Genomic DNA, 20,570 nt, shown 5'->3' on the forward strand with positions numbered 1-20,570 from the left:
CGGGACACCTAGGCCTCACGGCACCCTAGGCCTCACGGCACACCTAGGCCTCACGGCACACCTAAGCCCTTCAGGCACACTAGGCCCTCAACACACCTAGGCCTCTCGGCACACTAGGCCCCTCGGAACACCTAGGCCTCACGGCACACCTCGGCCCGTCGGCACACCTAGGGCCCTCGGCACACCTAGTGAAAAGCTCTCAGGGAGAACTTTCCCTCGGGTTGGAGACCCTCTAACTCCAAAGACCAGACCGAGACACCACAGGATGCAATCAGCAAGAGGATTTGGTTTATTGTCGGGATACACAGGCACAGGCACCTGCGGGCGCTTCAGTCACTCGGGGGACTGGCGCGCCCCACGGAACCAAGGATGGGCTTTTATAGGATTTTGGGGAGCAGAAGCAAGCATACAGAAGCAGATGCATGGTTACAGGGATATAATTGGTGGATTCTAATATGGCAAGGGTTTAGCCCGGGGGCAAGTTTCCTAGCTACCTTCCAGAAACATAACGGCTGACTCGGCCCCCCAAGGGTTCAGCCCGGGGGCAAGTTTCTTAGCTACCTTCCTGAAACATAACGGCTGACTCGGCCCCCCAAGAGTTTAGCCCGGGGGCAAGTTTCTTAGCTACCTTCTTGGAACATAACGGCTGACTCGGCCCCCCACCAGGGTGTGGGACCTCTCCCGGGGCTTTTCTCATTGTCAGGTGCTCAACGGCAGTCCTCCTGTTGCCAGGCCTTCAACCAAACACATCTTGTTTGGCAGCCGCTGTGTACTCAGTGTTCTAACCTTTCTCTGAACCAGTCATCTTAAATATAGCCTTGCAAAATGGCGTTACTGCTGCTAAGCTGGGGTCTTTCATTCCCCCATTTTTTTTTTGTTAACTTTGAGTGAAATCTTTCACTCGACTTGGTCAAGAAATTTCTGTCTGGTGGGGGCTTATTTCCCCACTGACTCTAGGCCACAAAAGGGCTAGGAGGAGCCACGTAGGAGTTTTAACTTTAAGGGGTTTGGAGTGCGCTGAACTCTCCATGTCTGGGGTGTAGTGTTGTGATTAGTCAATTCCTCAGACCGGACTGCCTTGACGTGTGGTGCGTGGATCTAAGCCGAGACTCCGTCTATCTTTAGGGCGGTCGGGGTAGTCAGGAGGACGGTGTAGGGTCTTTTTCACCGTGGCTCAAGATTTTTGGTCTGGTGTCTGTGCACCCACACGGTGTCTCTAATCTGGAACGGGTGTGGCACCACCGGATGTTCAAGCTTGTCCTGGTAAGCAGCGGCCAAAGGTCTCCAGACGTCTCTCTGTACAATCTGTAGGGCCTGTAAATGGGCCCTCAGAGAAGGGCTGTCAGCAAAATCAGCAATGTTTGAATCAAAGAAATGGACAAATGGGGGTGGTGTTCCATACATTATTTCAAAAGGAGTTAGACCATGGGGGCCCGGGGTATTCCGGGCCCGATATAGAACTAGGGGAAGGAGGGCCACCCAATCCTTTGAGCCAGTTGTAAGCGTAAGTTTGGATAAAGTCTCCTTAATTGTTCTATTTATGTGTTCTATCTGACCTGAACTCTGGGGTCTATAGGCACAATGTAATTTTTAATCAATCCCCAGCAATTTGGCCACTAACTGACTTACTTGGGAGACGAAAGCGGGCCCGTTGTCCGACCTCAACGCTTGAGGCATGTCATACCTGGGAAAGATTTCCTCGAGGAGCTTCTTGGTGACCATTTTTGTAGTCTCGTGCTTCGTGGGGAAGGCTTTGACCCATCCTGAGAAGGTGTCTATAAACACTAGGAGATACTTGTATCTATATATACCTGGTTTAATTTCAGTAAAATCAATTTCCCAATGGATGTCGGGACGGTGTCCCCTAGGACGAACTCCTTGTCCAATCATGGTCCTTTCCGGGTTAACCTGAGCGCACGCTTTGTAACTTTTAGTCACCTTTTGTATCGCTTTGTCCCAATTTAAAAAAAAAACACAGATTTATCTCTTCTCGATCTAGTAAGGTTTTTATCTTTTTATGTAAAAAGGAGATCAATTCAAAAGTCCTTTGTAGACCCACTGTTTTAGTTGAGGGTGGTAGATGGCCCCCATTTTTTTAGGAGCTCTATGTCCTCATGGGCATAAACCCAACTGGTTTGTCCCACTGGTGGGGGCGTGGGTTGGTCTGGGCTATTTAAGGGCAAGATTTGTTTGCTCATGGCCGCTTCTCGAGCCGTGGCATCGGCCAGCTGGTTTCTTCGTGCCTCTGGGTTGTGCCCTTTTTGGTGTCCTGGACAATGTATAATACTCAGTCTTTTGGGCAAGAATAGGGCTTCTAAGAGGGCCAGAATTTTAGCCATATCTTTACCCTCAGATGTGAGCAGCCCCCGCCTCCAGTAGATCTCCCCGTGGATGTGTGCCGTGGCAAAGGCATAACGGCTGTCTGTATATATATATATTTAGCCTCTTACCTTTTGTCATCTTGAGCGCCTGAGCCAAGGCGATGAGTTCAGCCCGTTGTGCGGAGGTACCAGCAGGCAGGGCTTTCGCCCAAATCACTTTGTCTTCTGTAGTGACCGCAGCTCCAGCCTTTCGCTCTCCCTCTGCCAAGAAGCTGTTGTCATCCGTGTACCATGTGTGGTACTTCTGCGAGGATTTGTAGGCAGTCATGTTGTTCTGCCTCCTCTGGTAGAGGAAGCAAGGTGGCAGGATTGAGGGCGACTACGGGCCCAAACTGAACCCGTTCTGCATCCAGTTAACAAGGCTTGGTACGAGAATTAGAGAGCCAGCGGTCTGGGGGCTGCTTTACCAAGGCCTCCACTGTGTGGGGTGCTAGGATGGTGAGTGGCTGTCCCAAAGTCAATTTTTCAGCATCCTTGATCAGGACAGCAATAGCAGCCACCATCTTTAGGCACGGTGGCCAGCCGGAGGCCACAGGGTCCAATTTCTTAGACAGGTAGGCCACAGGGCGTTTCCAGGGTCCCAACCTTTGTGTTAGGACCCCTTTAGCATACCCCTGTTTCTCATCGATGAACAGTTACTGAGCAAATTGTAAGGGTTTGGAACAGTCGGATGAATATCTTTTATCCTCTTGTTGACCTCTCTCAAGTCTTGTACTGGCCTATAATCTCCAGTGCCGGGTTTCTTAACAGGCAGAAGAGGCGTATTCTAAGGCGACCGGCAGGGGATTAGGATGCCTTGATCTAGAAGCCTCGTAATGTGAGGCCTTATACCTTGATAAGCTTCATGTGACAGGGGGTATTGTTTTATGGAGACTGGAGTTGTAGTGGCCTTTAACTGTATAATTAAGGGGGGCTGTTGGAGCGCCAACCCCAACTCACCAGTCTCTGCCCAAGCCAGTGGAAAATTCGTGACCCAAGTGTCTATTTCTAGGGATTGTGGCTTGTCCTGTCCCAGTTCATATAGTCTATATTCATAGAACTTGAAGGGGAGTTCCGTGGGGGCCAGTTATTCGGGCCCCTCTTTCCTCAAAATGAATTTGTGCTTTTAGTTTGGTGAGCAGGTCACGGCCCAGCAGAGGGTACAGGCAGTCCGGAACATGTAAGAAGGAATGGGTCACCTTACCGGTAGCCAGCTGAACCCGGCGGTCCGTAGTCCATCGGTATTGTTTCTCACCAGTAGCTGTTTGTACCCAGGCCGTCCGGTCGCTGAGTTGTCCTGAAGCTTGGGTGAGGACTGAATGCTGGGCTCCTGTGTCTACCAGGAAAGTAACCGGCTGCCCCCCAACTTTAAGCGTTACCCTGGGCTCAGGGGGGGGCTCCTGGCCCTGACCTCCCTAATCTTTATCTAGAGCCAAGAGGGAGGTTCGTGGTCGAGGCTTTCGGGGTCCGCCAGGCTTCTTGGGGCACTCTCTGTCCCAGTGCCCTTTCTCTTTGTAATAGGCACATTGATCTTTATCCAGCTTCAGCCCCTTTCGAGCTCCCCCCTATCTCCCTTCCTTTCTTGGCCCTGTACTACGGTGGCCAAGATTTGACTCAATTGTTTGTTTGTTTTTTTTTTTATCTCTCTCTTATTAAAAATCTTTTCAGCTTCTTTAAGTAAATCCTGTAATGTATAGCCCTGCAAATTTTCTAACCTCTGTAACTTAGTCCTGATATCTGGAGCAGCCTGCCAGATGAAGGACATAGAGACACTCGTCATTTGTCCTGGGTCATCTGGGTCATAGGGAGTGTACATACGGTAGGCCTCCTTAAGTCTCTCTAGAAAGGTGGAGGGAGTTTCCCCTGCTTCCTGTAATACCTGTTTTACCTGAGCCAAATTAGTAGGGCGTCGTATAGCCCCTCGGAGACCCGCTAGAAGCAACTGGCGATAAAGGCGTAGGTGTCCCTTACCTTCAGCTGTATTAAAATCCCAGTTTGGTCCTCAGGCAGCTGGGTGGGACGCCCATCATCTCCCAGAACATGTTTTTTGGCCTCTAGGAACACTCTTTGTTTTTTTTTTTTTTTTCTTGAGGTTAAGAGGGCCTGTAAGAGCTGTTGGCAGTCATCCCAAGTAGGCTGGTGGGTAAGTAAAACAGATTCTATTAGGTCAGTGAGTGCCACCGGATCTTTGGAGAAAGAAGGGTTGTGTTGTTTCCAATTGTAAATGTCAGCTGTTGAAAACGGCCAGTATTGGGTCTGGCCACCGGTTCCCTGTCTAAGTGGGAAAGCCTGGGAGGTTGAATCTGGCATCACCTCGAGCTTATTGCGCAATCTCCCTGCGACAGGGGAGAAACCCTTATCAGACTGTGGCCCGGCAACTGATCTGGCCGGCGGCTCTGCCTCCTCCGTTTCAGCCGGGCCTGTCAGAGAGAAGATCTATGAGAGGGGAGTTTGGGTCTGCCGGGAGGACAGGTTTCTTAGAAGGCTCTGATTTCACAAAGGTAGAGAGAGGAAGACGTGGCCGGCGGACCGGGCGGGGCCAAGGGGACAGGCTGGGGGTTGAGGGGAGGCCAATTCGGGTCCACGAAGGGTTCCGCCCGGGGGGGGGGGTTAAGGCGAGACTCTCTCAAGTGATAATATAAGAAACCTGGTCAGGATGTCCGTGGACGACCCGATCTTTAACCTGTAAAATAATGATCTTATTAAATGTGCCATTCACTGGCCATCCCGCTCCGAAAGTGGGCCACTCGGATGTGTAGAGAGTCTGTCATTTTCCTTTTTTAACCTCGATGGACTGGTTGTGTACCCGGTCGTGGACGTCTTTCTAATGATCAAGAGTGAGACTTAGGGGCGTTGTTAGGGACTGTCCCATGTTAGTTCTAAGGAAGATTAGAACACAGAGAAAACAAACAACACCAACAGTCAAACAAACAACAGACAGGCGTGTTGCACGGCTTTGGTACCAAACTGAAAGCAAAAAGTCAGATGGAGGTGGCAAAGGTCCGGGGCCCTCTGAAAGCCAAAAATACAGACAGAGATGCCGTTAGTCCGGATCTTTCTCCTCCCAGATTGGGCCCCGAAAAGTCAGGCCCCTAACACCCTTGGAACGTCTTCCAGGGCTGCGGGGCGAGAAGTCCGAGCTCGTCAGCTCCTTCTTCGTCCCGCCCAAATTCCAAACAACCTGGCTGAGCGCTCACAGAACAGACCTGGCTGAGCGCTCACAGAACAGACAGAATAAGGCAGAACGAGACAGAATCAGACAGACGCCGGCCGGCTTACCTCCCAGTGGGTGGTCGGTGGTCCCTGGGTGGAGGATCTCCTTTCCCGGCCAATGCACCAAATGAAAAGCTCTCAGGGAGAACTTTCCCTTGGGATGGAGATCTTCTAACTCCAAAGACCAGACCGAGACACCACAGGATGCAATCAGCAAGAGGATTTGGTTTATTGTCGGGATACACAGGCACAGGCACCTGCGGGCGCTTCAGTCACTCGGGGGACTGGCGCGCCCCACGGAACCAAGGATGGGCTTTTATAGGATTTTGGGGAGCAGAAGCAAGCATACAGAAGCAGATGCATGGTTACAGGGATATAATTTGTGGATTCTAATATGGCAAGGGTTTAGCCCGGGGGCAAGTTTCCTAGCTACCTTCCAGAAACATAACGGCTGACTCGGCCCCCCAAGGGTTCAGCCCGGGGGCAAGTTTCTTAGCTACCTTCCTGAAACATAACGGCTGACTCGGCCCCCCAAGAGTTTAGCCCGGGGGCAAGTTTCTTAGCTACCTTCTTGGAACATAACGGCTGACTCGGCCCCCCACCAGGGTGTGGGACCTCTCCCGGGGCTTTTCTCATTGTCAGGTGCTCAACGGCAGTCCTCCTGTTGCCAGGCCTTCAACCAAACACATCTTGTTTGGCAGCCGCTGTGTACTCAGTGTTCTAACCTTTCTCTGAACCAGTCATCTTAAATATAGCCTTGCAAAATGGCGTTGCTGCTGCTAAGCTGGGGTCTTTCACTAGGACCCTCGGCACAACTAGGCCTCACGGCACATGTAGGCCCCACGGCACACCTAGGCCACAGGGCACACCTAAGCCCCTCGGGACACTAGGCCCTCAGCACAACTAGGCCTGACGGAACACCTAGGCTTCACGGCACACCTAGGCCTCTCGGCAAACCTAGGCCCCACGGCACAACTAGGCCCCTCAGCACACTAGGCCCTCAGCACACCTATGCCTCACGACACACCTAGGCCTCTCGGGACACCTAGGCCTCACGGCACACCTAGGCCTCACGGCACACCTAAGCCCTTCGGCACACTAGGCCCTCAACACACCTAGGCCTCTCGGCACACTAGGCCCCTCGGAACACCTAGGCCCCTCGGCACACCTAGGCCCCTCGGCACAACTAGGCCTCACGGCACATGTAGGCCCCACGGCACACCTAGGCCCCACGGCACACCTGGGGCCCACGGCACACCTAGGCCTCTCGGAACACCCTGGCCTCACGGCACACCTAGGCCTTACGGCATACCTAGGCCTCTCGAAACACCTAGGCCCCACAGCACACCTAGGCCCCTCAGCACACTAGCCCGTCAGCACACCTAGGCCTCACGGCACACCTAGGCCTCACGGCACACCTAGGCCCCACGGCACACTAGGCCCTCAGCACACCTAGGCCTCACCGAACACATAGGCCCCACGGCACACCTAGGCACCACCGCACACCTAGGCCCCTCAGCCTACTACGCCCTCAGGACACCTAGGCCTCACGGCACACCTAGGCCTCACGGCACACCGAGGCCTCACGGTACACCTAGGCCTCACGGCACACCTAGACCCCACGTCACACCTAGGCCCCTCAGCACACTAGGCCCCTCAGCACACTAGGCCTCACGGCACTTCTAGTCCTGACAGCACACCCAGGCCTCACGGCACACCCTGGCCCCACGGCACACCTAGGCCACTGGGCACACCTAGGCCTCACGGCACATATAGGCCCCACGGCACACCTAGGCCCCACGGCACACATGGGCCCCACGGCACACCTAGGGTCTCGGCACACCCTGGCCTCACGGCACACCTAGGCCTCACGGCACACCTAGGCCTCTCGAAACACCAGGGCCCACAGCACACCTAGGCCCCTCAGCACAATAGCCCGTCAGCACACCTAGGCCTCACGGCACACCTAGGCCCCACGGCACACTAGGCCCTCAGCACACCTAGGCCTCACGGCACACCTAGGCCCCACGGCACACGTAGGCACCACCGCACACCTAGGCCCCTCAGAATACTACGCCCTCAGGACACCTAGGCCTCACGGCACACCTAGGCCTCTCGGCACACCCTGGCCTCACGGCACACCTAGGCCCCACGGCACACCTGGGCCCCACGGCACACCTAGGCCTCTCGGCACACCCTGGCCTCACGGCCCACCCAGGCCTCACAGCACACTTGGCCCCTCAGTACACCTAGGCTTCACGGCACACGTAGGCCTCTCGGCACACCTAGGCCTCACAGCACACCTAGGCCGCTCGGCACACCTAGGCCTCACGGCACAACTAGGCCTCACGGCACACCTAGGCCCCACGGCACACCTAGGCCTCTCGGCACACCCTGGCCTCACGGCCCACCCAGGCCTCACAGCACACTTGGCCCCTCAGTACACCTAGGCTTCACGGCACACGTAGGCCTCTCGGCACACCTAGGCCTCATAGCACACCTAGGCCGCTCGGCACACCTAGGCCCCTCGGCACTCCTAGGCCCCTCGGCACACCTAGTCCTCACGGCACACCTAGGCCTCACGGCACACCTAGGCCTCACGGCACACCTAGGCCTCACGGCACACCTACGCCTCACGGCACACCTAGGCCCCAGGGCACACCTAGGCCCCTCAGCACACGAGGCCCTCAGCACAGCTAGGCCTCACGGCACACAATGCCCCACGACACACCTAGGCCTCACGGCACACCTAGGCCCCACGGCACACCTAGGCACTTCTGCACACTAGGCCCTCAGCACACCTAGGACTCACGGCACACCAAGGGCTCACGGCACACCTAGGCCTCACGACACACCTAGGCCCCACGACACACCTAGGCCCCTCAGCACACTAGGCCCTCAGGACACCTAGGCCTCACGGCACACCTAGGCCTCACGGCACATCTAGGCCTCACACCACACTTGGCCCCTCAGTACACCTAGGCCTCACGACACACCTAGGCATTTCGGCACACCTAGGCCTCTCGGCACACCTAGGCCACAGGGCACACCTAAGCCCCTCGGGACACTAGGCCCTCAGCACAACTAGGCCTGACAGAACACCTAGGCTTCACGGCACACCTAGGCCCCTCAGCACACTAGGCCCTCAGTACACCTATGCCTCACGACACACCTAGGCCTCTCGGGACACCTAGGCCTCACGGCACACCTAGGCCTCACGGCACACCTAAGCCCTTCGGCACACTAGGCCCTCAACACACATAGGCCTCTCGGCACACTAGGCCCCTCGGAACACCTAGGCCTCACGGCACACCTCGGCTCCTCGGCACACCTAGGCCCCTCGGCACACCTAGGCCCCTCGGCACAACTAGGCCTCACGGCACATGTAGGCCCCACGGCACACCTAGGCCCCACGGCACACCTGGGGCCCACGGCACACCTAGGCCTCTCGGCACACCCTGGCCTCACGGCACACCTAGGCCTCACGGCATACCTAGGCCTCTCGAAACACCTAGGCCCCACAGCACACCTAGGCCCCTCAGCACACTAGCCCGTCAGCACACCTAGGCCTCACGGCACACCTAGGCCCCTCGGCACACCTAGGCCCCTCGGCACAACTAGGCCTCACGGCACATGTAGGCCCCACGGCACACCTAGGCCCCACGGCACACCTGGGGCCCACGGCACACCTAGGCCTCTCGGCACACCCTGGCCTCACGGCACACCTAGGCCTCACGGCATACCTAGGCCTCTCGAAACACCTAGGCCCCACAGCACACCTAGGCCCCTCAGCACACTAGCCCGTCAGCACACCTAGGCCTCACGGCACACCTAGGCCCCACGGCACACTAGGCCCTCAGCACACCTAGGCCTCACGGAACACATAGGCCCCACGGCACACCTAGGCACCACCGCACACCTAGGCCCCTCAGCCTACTACGCCCTCATGACACCTAGGCCTCACGGCACACCTAGGCCTCACGGCACACTGAGGCCTCACGGTACACCTAGGCCTCACGGCACACCTAGACCCCACGTCACACCTAGGCCCCTCAGCACACTAGGCCCCTCAGCACACTAGGCCTCACGGCACACCTAGTCCTGACGGCACACCCAGGCCTCACGGCACACCCTGGCCCCACGGCACACCTAGGCCACTGGGCACACCTAGGCCTCACGGCACATATAGGCCCCACGGCACACCTAGGCCCCACGGCACACATGGGCCCCACGGCACACCTAGGGTCTCGGCACACCCTGGCCTCACGGCACACCTAGGTCTAACGGCACACCTAGGCCTCCCGAAACACCAGGGCCCACAGCACACCTAGGCCCCTCAGCACAATAGCCCGTCAGCACACCTAGGCCTCACGGCACACCTAGGCCTCACGGCACACCTAGGCCTCTCGGCACACCTAGGCCACAGGGCACACCTAAGCCCCTCGGGACACTAGGCCCTCAGCACAACTAGGCCTGACAGAACACCTAGGCCCCTCAGCACACTAGGCCCCTCAGCACACTAGGCCCTCAGCAACCTAGGCCTCACGGCACAACTAGTCCTCACGGCACTCCTAGTCCTTACGGCACACCCAGTCCTCACGGCACACCCAGGCCTCACGGCACACCCTGGCCCCACGGCACACCTAGGCCCCTCGGCACACATAGGCCTCACGGCACATGTAGGCCCCACGGCACACCTAGGCCCCACGGCACACCTGGGCCCCACGGCACACCTAGGGTCTCGGCACACCCTGGACTCACGGCACACCTAGGCCTCACGGCACACCTAGGCCTCACGGCACACCTAGGCCTCTCGAAACACCAGGGCCCACAGCACACCTAGGCCCCTCAGCACAATAGCCCGTCAGCACACCTAGGCCTCACGGCACACATAGGACTCACGGCACACCTAGGCCTCACGGCACATCGAGGCCTCACAGCACACTTGGCCCCTCAGTACACCTAGGCCTCACGACACACCTAGGCATTTCGGCACACCTAGGCCTCTCGGCACACCTAGGCCACAGGGCACACCTAAGCCCCTCGGGACACTAGGCCCTCAGCACAACTAGGCCTCACGGCACACCTAGGCTTCACGGCACACCTAGGCCTCTCGGCACACCTAGGCCCCACGGCACAACTAGGCCCCTCAGCACACTAGGCCCTCAGCACACCTATGCCTCACGGCACACCTAGGCCCCACGGCACACTAGGCCCTCAGCACACCTAGGCCTCACCGAACACATAGGCCCCACGGCACACCTAGGCACCACCGCACACCTAGGCCCCTCAGCCTACTACGCCCTCAGGACACCTAGGCCTCACGGCACACCTAGGCCCCACGGCACACTAGGCCCTCAGCACACCTAGGCCTCACGGCACACCTAGGCCCCACGGCACACGTAGGCACCACCGCACACCTAGGCCCCTAGGCATACTACGCCTTCAGGACACCTAGGCCTCACGGCACACCTAGGCCTCTCGGCACACGTAGGCACCACCGCACACCTAGGCCCCTAGGCATACTACGGCCTCAGCACACCTAGGCCTCACGGCACACCTAGGCCCCACGGCACACGTAGGCACCACCGCACACCTAGGCCCCTGCACGGAGCCATATTGGATTTGGGCCTAGCCGCTTTTTGACTGCATGGTTCAAAGTGACTCTGGGCTGTTTGGCCACAGAGACTCACCCCTAAGATGACTGCATTAAGTCTTAAGATTGTTGGATAAAGCCTCTCCCATGAATTTACGGCACAGGAGTATAACATTCAAGGGATGCCTCAGCTCCCTTCAGCAGATACCTTCCCTCAGCAGATACCAGTTATCTCCTCAGTCAACACCCAGTGTCTCCACCACCTGACCTCATCGCCTGACTTCTTTGCCTCCAGCTATCACTGCCTATACCCTCATCTCCCCCTCCTTCATATTTCACAAAGGTCACTCCCCCTACCTGAAAGCCTTAAAAGCTGCAATGTTCATCCCAATAAACGAGACCTTGACAACAGAACTTTTGCTTGGTCTCCTTCTTCTCTTCACCCCCATTTTGGCCCACAGGTAGAAAGCCTCTTCGGGACCCTGAATAACTGGGTCCCCGCTGGCGGGGACAAGTGGCGCCCGAACACAGGGACCCCGAAGCAAGGCCGACTACAGGACGATGGAGATAAGAGAGCTGCAGCGGGAATCAAGGACTCTTCAGGCCGCATCGCTCGTGCGTCGCTGGAGAAGGAGGTAAGGACCGGTCGAATAATTGTCGTCTAATTGCCATGGGGAAGGTATGGATTTAGGAGGCTTGTTTCATAGGAGAGATCAAGCGCTCACTCAGGGAGAGAGGATTAAGAGTTAAGAAAAAGGATTTAATCAAGTTTTTTTGTTTTATTGATGAAAGGTGTCCCTGGTTAATTTTAAGCAGTGTGGGGCTAGCTTAAGTAAAACTTGTAATAAAAAAGGGACAAGGTAATGGTAAAGTGTTTTTGCATATGCGTTCTTTTAGAGTTATATTTTAGTCTTTGGATCCTGACTAGAGATAGTTTACACCCTAGACATGAGAGAGAATGGGTTTGGGAAAAAACAGTCCTCCCGGACTCTCCACGGATGCTTTGGAGAAAGAGAAAAACCTTTTCAGAGCTCTCTTAGGAATAGAGGGAAAGCAGGAGACGTCCTGCTTCTCTGCTGGCTCCTATTGGAGAAATGCTTATTTCTAGTTCTGGGTTCCATAGGTAGGATATGTGGGTCCCTATCGTGGGACACCATTTAGTTTTTTCCCTCTATGTCTATTGTGTGTCCTTGGTGCACCAAGCTATCCATGTCTGTCAGTTTATGTCTGTGGTCTTTGTTTCTCGTTGTTTAAATGTTTTATGTTTCGTGTTCAAAAGAAAAAATGATAAAAACTTTATCTGCCAGTCGTTCACACCTTGACTTGGTTTTAACTCGTTTCAAGAAGGGAACAATGCATAAAAAACAGTTTCAATTGGCTTTTGGAGCCTACATCTGTAGCTAGAAGCCTAAGTCTGCTGGACAAGCTCCCCAGGGGCTGGCTAAATGTTTATACTAGCTGATCCTAAAGACACCAGGAGCTTCACAGCTTAAAAGGTGTAACGTTGGTAACAGAAAGTTGGCTTAAAACTGTAATTTGGATATGAGCCAACCTAGGGAAACAGGTCCAAATTGAGGTAATATTTTTATGGAATTCTTATTCTAAAAACCAGGCTTCTTAAAGATTTTAGGGCACTGTCTCTTTGTTGAGGTATTGGAGACCGCACCATCGTGCGTTCATATGTAGGAATTGGCAGTCATAGCCAAAGTTGTGGTTTGCCCTAAAGTTACTGTATTTTGATGCTAATTCCACTGCCCCAAGAACAGCTGCCTAGTCACATACTCAATATTCAGGTGACTTTCCAAAGTTGTGGCTGTGCTCTGGTGTTACAAAGAGATCTTAAAGATTGTGATTAAAGATTGTCAGTGTTACATTGACTAACTCAAACTTATTTATAATTAAGAAAAAAAATCAAACAGGTAGAGATTGTTACAGGATTTAAAAAGGATTGATGAGGTTTTAGAACTTGTGAGAACATTACAGCTTGTTTACTTATCCAACTGCCATTTCAAGATAGATTTAGAGGATTATTTTTATACAATTTGTTTACGTCCTGGCGATTGTGAGTTTTCATTTCGTGAGCTTGCTTATAATTTTAGAGAGCCCATAAAGTGATATCATTAAAATTTTTACAAAAGAATGGCTACTAGCCTTATATTATGTAATTTTGTCGCTTCTTCAATGTAAGAAGTTAGAACCTTAAATCTTTCAGTGTATATGGAAATTTTTACTACAAACCTTTGCTCTCAAAATGAGCTTTAATATTTGGGGAGTAGCTGTTGCACTACTCCAGAAAAGAATATTTGAAGCTAATTTTAAGCTTCTAAGGATATGTTAGTTGGCTAAGTACCTCACCTTTCCAGAGGACTTAGGTCTTTGTTTGTTATCCTCATTGGAGATAAAGCTTCAGTTGTGTTAATACAGAATTGTAGGCTAGAGTCATGGAAGTATTTTAAAAAGCCAAACAACAGTTAATTGGTTATTACAAAATACTGATATTTGGCCTATTACATATACAAAATTTCAGGCAAAATTGATAATTTTACTCCTTGCATGCTTTTGTATTTACTGTAAATTTGTGCATACAACCCATAGAAAATGCGCTTACTGTATTTATAGGTGGTTCATCTAATGAAAAGGCTACATGTATGATTGGATCACTTGTTTATTCTCTTGAGTTTCTGCTGCTTCAGCACAGATTATTAAATTCCTGGCTTTAGCCACTGTTTTTATAATGTTAAAAAAAACAAGCTTTCAATTCATATACTGATAGCCAATGTGCTGCTTGTGGTTTACAATTGATTTCAATTACTTAATGCTATATTAGAGGCAGGTTTTCTACTTAAAATCAAAGTGATTTCAGTGTGAATTGTCTGACAACTCACTGTCCTTTCAGTGCTCTGGCTCAGACAACTAAACAAAACCATAGACCCAGCTCTTTGAAAATGGTAATGGAGTTGATAACACACCCTCTTGAAAAGAGGAAGACTCCATTTGCTTACTTTCAACTCCCAGCCTCACCCTACCGGCTCAGGGATTTCTAGTGCGACTAAATCTGGACAATATTTATAGGATTTGGCATCTCTAATTAATGCTTATGTTTAGGTAAATAAAGCTGGTGAGGGGCTGGAGAGATGGCTCAGTGGTTAAGAGCACTAAGTACTGTTCCTTTATAGGCCATTTAAGAACTCAAACTGGATTGCCTAGACCCCTTAACAAGGGAGGACAATGATACCAGACAGATTATAGGCCTTACATAGGAACAATTAGTCAAAAAATCTCATTCTTTATATATCCAAAACAGTAATGCTGGAGACAATAATTTGGTATAAAAGTAAATTTATAAATACAAGTGCTCAGTGTCCTCAATTTAATCCTTAAGGACTTATCTTAAGAAATAATATTTTAACAATATTTTAATAAATAAAAAGGGGAGTTATCCCTGTATGCTAAAATATGCTCCTTTTATTTCAATTTTAAAATTTGGATGCCAAGGAACACTCTGAGTTTATGGCACCCTACAACTAAACATACTTCTGCCTAGGTGAAATAGAAAGATCCACATATTGGCATGATCCTGTTCAGATATTTTATATGGGGAAGAGGGAATCTTTGTGTTTTTTCTACAGGATGCTACAGGAGTGTGCCAGCTGCCCGAGTTGCTGGTGAGACTTGCTGATCCTGGGAGCATGAAGATTCAGCTCTCCTGGTTCGGGTCCCTGGAGTCATTCCTGTGTCCTTGGAGGAATATGGAGGATTCCCACTCATCTTTTGTCATCACAGAAATTCTGGCGTTGCTGCAGTCATTGTGTCCCGTCCCACCACAGCCTGCGCTCCGACCCTCTGTGCACTGTTGCTTGGTGGAAGCTGCTGTGGACTGGGGAACTCTGCCCTGTTTTGCAGATCTCAGACATGGTCCCATTGCCTGCTGGTTGTTCCAGAGAAGAATGACCGATCCTGAACTGTCCTGGGAAAGACCTTGACATTTTCGCTGCTATTGTAGCAGCCATTACTGCTGCAGCCATTGTGTCTGCAGTGTCTGGAGCTACCCTCCCCCAATCTATTGTTAAGCAAGCACAGTGGGTGAACTTTCTGGAGTAGTTGCTAACAATTGGGAATTCTAAATTTTATTACAGGAGAGGCTTGACTAGGTCCTTGGTGGTATGGCCATAGCAGCTGAGGAGAACCAGATGAGGTGCCCACTACTTATTGGGAGAGGCTCAATTTCCACAATCTCTTATATTAATGCCATCTGGCTCCTGCTCCTTCGCCCCTGGGCTCAAGTAAGAGGAATGAGAAGATGATCCAATGTAGCTTTCCTCAGTGACGGGCAACTTCCTCTGACCCTTGACCAATCTAGACATGGAGCCTTGAGGGCGACAAGGTGGTCCTATGACAGAGAGGCTGGGGTTTGAGAGGTCGATCCTAAGACAGAGGTGGCTACACCCCGTTTAAACGTGCGGGCCGGTCAAATGCTCCTCTGCCCAGTTTCTCCCCCAATAACACACACGTATAGCCCAGAACGGTGTGTTACAGCATAAGTTCATTCCTAGCCATTGGGGTGCAGTCCTAACTGCAAGAGTGGCTTGCCATGGCCGAGCTGGGCACTCTGTGAGGCATGTCTGATCTCTCTCAGACCACTACTTCCACCTAATGGTTTTTTTTTTTTTTTAAGAAAAATGGGGGAGATGCACGGAGGCATATTGGATTTGGGCCTAGCCGCTTTTTGACTGCATGGTTCAAAGTGACTCTGGGCTGTTTGGCCACAGAGACTCACCCCTAAGATGACTGCATTAAGTCTTAAGATTGTTGGATAAAGCCTCTCCCATGAATTTACGGCACAGGAGTATAACATTCAAGGGATGCCTCAGCTCCCTTCAGCAGATACCTTCCCTCAGCAGATACCAGTTATCTCCTCAGTCAACACCCAGTGTCTCCACCACCTGACCTCATCGCCTGACTTCTTTGCCTCCAGCTATCACTGCCTATACCCTCATCTCCCCCTCCTTCATATTTCACAAAGGTCACTCCCCCTACCTGAAAGCCTTAAAAGCTGCAATGTTCATCCCAATAAACGAGACCTTGACAACAGAACTTTTGCTTGGTCTCCTTCTTCTCTTCACCCCCATTTTGGCCCACAGGTAGAAAGCCTCTTCGGGACCCTGAATAACTGGGTCCCCGCTGGCGGGGACAGGCCCCTCAGCATACTACGCCCTCAGGACACCTAGGCCTCACGGCACACCTAGGCCTCTCGGCACACCCTGGCCTCACGGCACACCTAGGCCCCACGGCACACCTGGGCCCCACGGCACACCTAGGCCTCTCGGCACACCCTGGCCTCACGGCCCACCCAGGCCTCACAGCACACTTGGCCCCTCAGTACACCTAGGCTTCACGGCACACGTAGGCCTCTCGGCACACCTAGGCCTCACAGCAAACCTAGGCCGCTCGGCACACCTAGGCCTCACGGCACACCTAGGCCTCACGGCACACCTAGGCCCCAGGGCACACCTGGGCCCCACGGCACAGCTAGGCCTCTCGGCACACCCTGGCCTCACGGCCCACCCAGGCCTCAGAGCACACTTGGCCCCTCAGTACACCTAGGCTTCACGGCACACGTAGGACTCTCGGCACACCTAGGCCTCATAGCACACCTAGGCCGCTCGGCACACCTAGGCCCCTCGGCACTCCTAGGCCCCTCGGCACACCTAGTCCTCACGGCACACCTAGGCCTCACGGCACACCTATGCCTCACGGCACACCTAGGCCCCACAGCACACCTAGGGCCCACGGCACACCTAGGCCCCTCAGCACAGTAGGCCCTCACCACACCTAAGCCTCACAGCACACCTAGGCCTCACGGCACACCTAAGCCTCACGGCACACCTAGGCCTCTCGGCACACCTAGGCCTCACGGCACACCTAAGCCCTTCAGGCACACTAGGCCCTCAGCACAACTAGGCCTCTCGGCACACCTAGGCCTCACGGCACACCTAGGCCTCACGTCATACCTAGGCCTCTCGAAACACCTAGGCCCCACGGCACACCTGGGCCCCTCGGCACACCTAGGCCTCACGGCACACCTAAGCCCTTCGGCACACTAGGCCCTCAGCACACCTAGGCCTCTCGGCACACCTAGGCCCCTCGGCACACTAGGCCCCTCGGCACACTAGGCCCCTCGGAACACCTAGGACTCACGGCACACCTCGGCCCCTCGGCACAACTAGGCCTGACGGCACATGTAGGCCCCACGGCACACCTAGGCCCCACGGCACACCTGGGCCCCACGGCACACCTAGGCCTCTCGGCACACCCAGGCCTCACAGCACACCTAGGCCTCACGGCACACCTAGGCCTCTCGAAACACCTAGGCCCCACAGCACACCTAGGCCCCTCAGCACACTAGCCCGTCAGGACACCTAGGCCTCACGGCACACCTAGGCCCCACGGCACACTAGGCCCTCAGCACACCTAGGCCTCACGGCACACCTAGGCCCCACGGCACACGTAGGCACCACCGCACACCTAGGCCCCTAGGCATACTACGCCTTCAGGACACCTAGGCCTCACGGCACACCTAGGCCTCTCGGCACACGTAGGCACCACCGCACACCTAGGCCCCTAGGCATACTACGGCCTCAGCACACCTAGGCCTCACGGCACACCTAGGCCCCACGGCACACGTAGGCACCACCGCACACCTAGGCCCCTGCACGGAGCCATATTGGATTTGGGCCTAGCCGCTTTTTGACTGCATGGTTCAAAGTGACTCTGGGCTGTTTGGCCACAGAGACTCACCCCTAAGATGACTGCATTAAGTCTTAAGATTGTTGGATAAAGCCTCTCCCATGAATTTACGGCACAGGAGTATAACATTCAAGGGATGCCTCAGCTCCCTTCAGCAGATACCTTCCCTCAGCAGATACCAGTTATCTCCTCAGTCAACACCCAGTGTCTCCACCACCTGACCTCATCGCCTGACTTCTTTGCCTCCAGCTATCACTGCCTATACCCTCATCTCCCCCTCCTTCATATTTCACAAAGGTCACTCCCCCTACCTGAAAGCCTTAAAAGCTGCAATGTTCATCCCAATAAACGAGACCTTGACAACAGAACTTTTGCTTGGTCTCCTTCTTCTCTTCACCCCCATTTTGGCCCACAGGTAGAAAGCCTCTTCGGGACCCTGAATAACTGGGTCCCCGCTGGCGGGGACAGGCCCCTCAGCATACTACGCCCTCAGGACACCTAGGCCTCACGGCACACCTAGGCCTCTCGGCACACCCTGGCCTCACGGCACACCTAGGCCCCACGGCACACCTGGGCCCCACGGCACACCTAGGCCTCTCGGCACACCCTGGCCTCACGGCCCACCCAGGCCTCACAGCACACTTGGCCCCTCAGTACACCTAGGCTTCACGGCACACGTAGGCCTCTCGGCACACCTAGGCCTCACAGCAAACCTAGGCCGCTCGGCACACCTAGGCCTCACGGCACACCTAGGCCTCACGGCACACCTAGGCCCCAGGGCACACCTGGGCCCCACGGCACAGCTAGGCCTCTCGGCACACCCTGGCCTCACGGCCCACCCAGGCCTCAGAGCACACTTGGCCCCTCAGTACACCTAGGCTTCACGGCACACGTAGGACTCTCGGCACACCTAGGCCTCATAGCACACCTAGGCCGCTCGGCACACCTAGGCCCCTCGGCACTCCTAGGCCCCTCGGCACACCTAGTCCTCACGGCACACCTAGGCCTCACGGCACACCTATGCCTCACGGCACACCTAGGCCCCACAGCACACCTAGGGCCCACGGCACACCTAGGCCCCTCAGCACAGTAGGCCCTCACCACACCTAAGCCTCACAGCACACCTAGGCCTCACGGCACACCTAAGCCTCACGGCACACCTAGGCCTCTCGGCACACCTAGGCCTCACGGCACACCTAAGCCCTTCAGGCACACTAGGCCCTCAGCACAACTAGGCCTCTCGGCACACCTAGGCCTCACGGCACACCTAGGCCTCACGTCATACCTAGGCCTCTCGAAACACCTAGGCCCCACGGCACACCTGGGCCCCTCGGCACACCTAGGCCTCACGGCACACCTAAGCCCTTCGGCACACTAGGCCCTCAGCACACCTAGGCCTCTCGGCACACCTAGGCCCCTCGGCACACTAGGCCCCTCGGCACACTAGGCCCCTCGGAACACCTAGGACTCACGGCACACCTCGGCCCCTCGGCACAACTAGGCCTGACGGCACATGTAGGCCCCACGGCACACCTAGGCCCCACGGCACACCTGGGCCCCACGGCACACCTAGGCCTCTCGGCACACCCAGGCCTCACAGCACACCTAGGCCTCACGGCACACCTAGGCCTCTCGAAACACCTAGGCCCCACAGCACACCTAGGCCCCTCAGCACACTAGCCCGTCAGGACACCTAGGCCTCACGGCACACCTAGGCCTCACGGCCCACCTAGGCCTCTCGAAACACCAGGGCCCACAGCACACCTAGGCCCCTCAGCACAATAGCCCGTCAGCACATCTAGGCCTCACGGCACACCTAGGCTTCACGGCACACCTAGGCCCCACGGCACACTAGGCCCTCAGCACACCTAGGCCTCACGGCACACCTAGGCCCCACGGCACACGTAGGCACCACCGAGCACCTAGGCCCCTCAGCATACTACGCCCTCAGGACACCTAGGCCTCACGGCACACCTAGGCCTCACGGCACACCTAGGCCCCACGGCACACCTGGGCCCCACGGCACACCTAGGCCTCTCGGCACACCCTGGCCTCACGGCCCACCCAGGCCTCACAGCACACTTGGCCCCTCAGTACACCTAGGCTTCACGGCACACGTAGGCCTCTCGGCACACCTAGGCCTCATAGCACACCTAGGCCGCTCGGCACACCTAGGCCCCTCAGCACTCCTAGGCCACTCGGCACACCTAGTCCTCACGGCACTCCTAGGCCTCACGGCACACCTAGGCCCCTCGACACAACTAGGCCTCACAGCACACCTAGGCCTCACGGCACTCCTAGGCCTCACGGCACACCTAGGCCCTCAGCACACCTAGGCCTCACGGCACACCTAGGCCTCACGGCACAACTAGGCCTCACAGCTCACCTAGGCCTCACGGCACACCTAGGCCTCACGGCACAACTAGGCCTCTCGGCACACCTAGGCCCTCAGCACAACTAGGCCCCTCGACACACCTAGGCCTCACAGCACACCTAGGCCTCACGGCACTCCTAGGCCCCACGGCACACCTAGGCCCTCAGCACACCTAGGCTTCACGGCACACCTAGGCCTCACGGCACACCTAGGCCCCTCTGCACACAGGCCCTCAGCACACCTAGGACTCACGACACACCTAGGCCTCACGGCACACCTA

The 20,570-nt window shown here is 55.0% G+C and overlaps 1 long non-coding RNA gene across 1 annotated transcript; it reads right to left on the minus strand.

Annotated features, from left to right (window-relative positions):
- Positions 1-271: 271 nt before the first annotated feature.
- On the minus strand, positions 272-6,456 carry LOC134479307 (uncharacterized). The gene is made up of 2 exons (XR_010052451.1): positions 1,685-6,456; positions 272-1,339 (listed from the first exon to the last, which is right to left on the minus strand). It is a non-coding gene; the product is annotated as an uncharacterized LOC134479307 (long non-coding RNA).
- Between the last annotated feature and the right edge of the window lie 14,114 nt (positions 6,457-20,570).

Source organism: Rattus norvegicus, chromosome 6 (assembly GCF_036323735.1).
Source record: "Rattus norvegicus strain BN/NHsdMcwi chromosome 6, GRCr8, whole genome shotgun sequence".
Taxonomy (NCBI): Eukaryota; Metazoa; Chordata; class Mammalia; order Rodentia; family Muridae; genus Rattus; species Rattus norvegicus.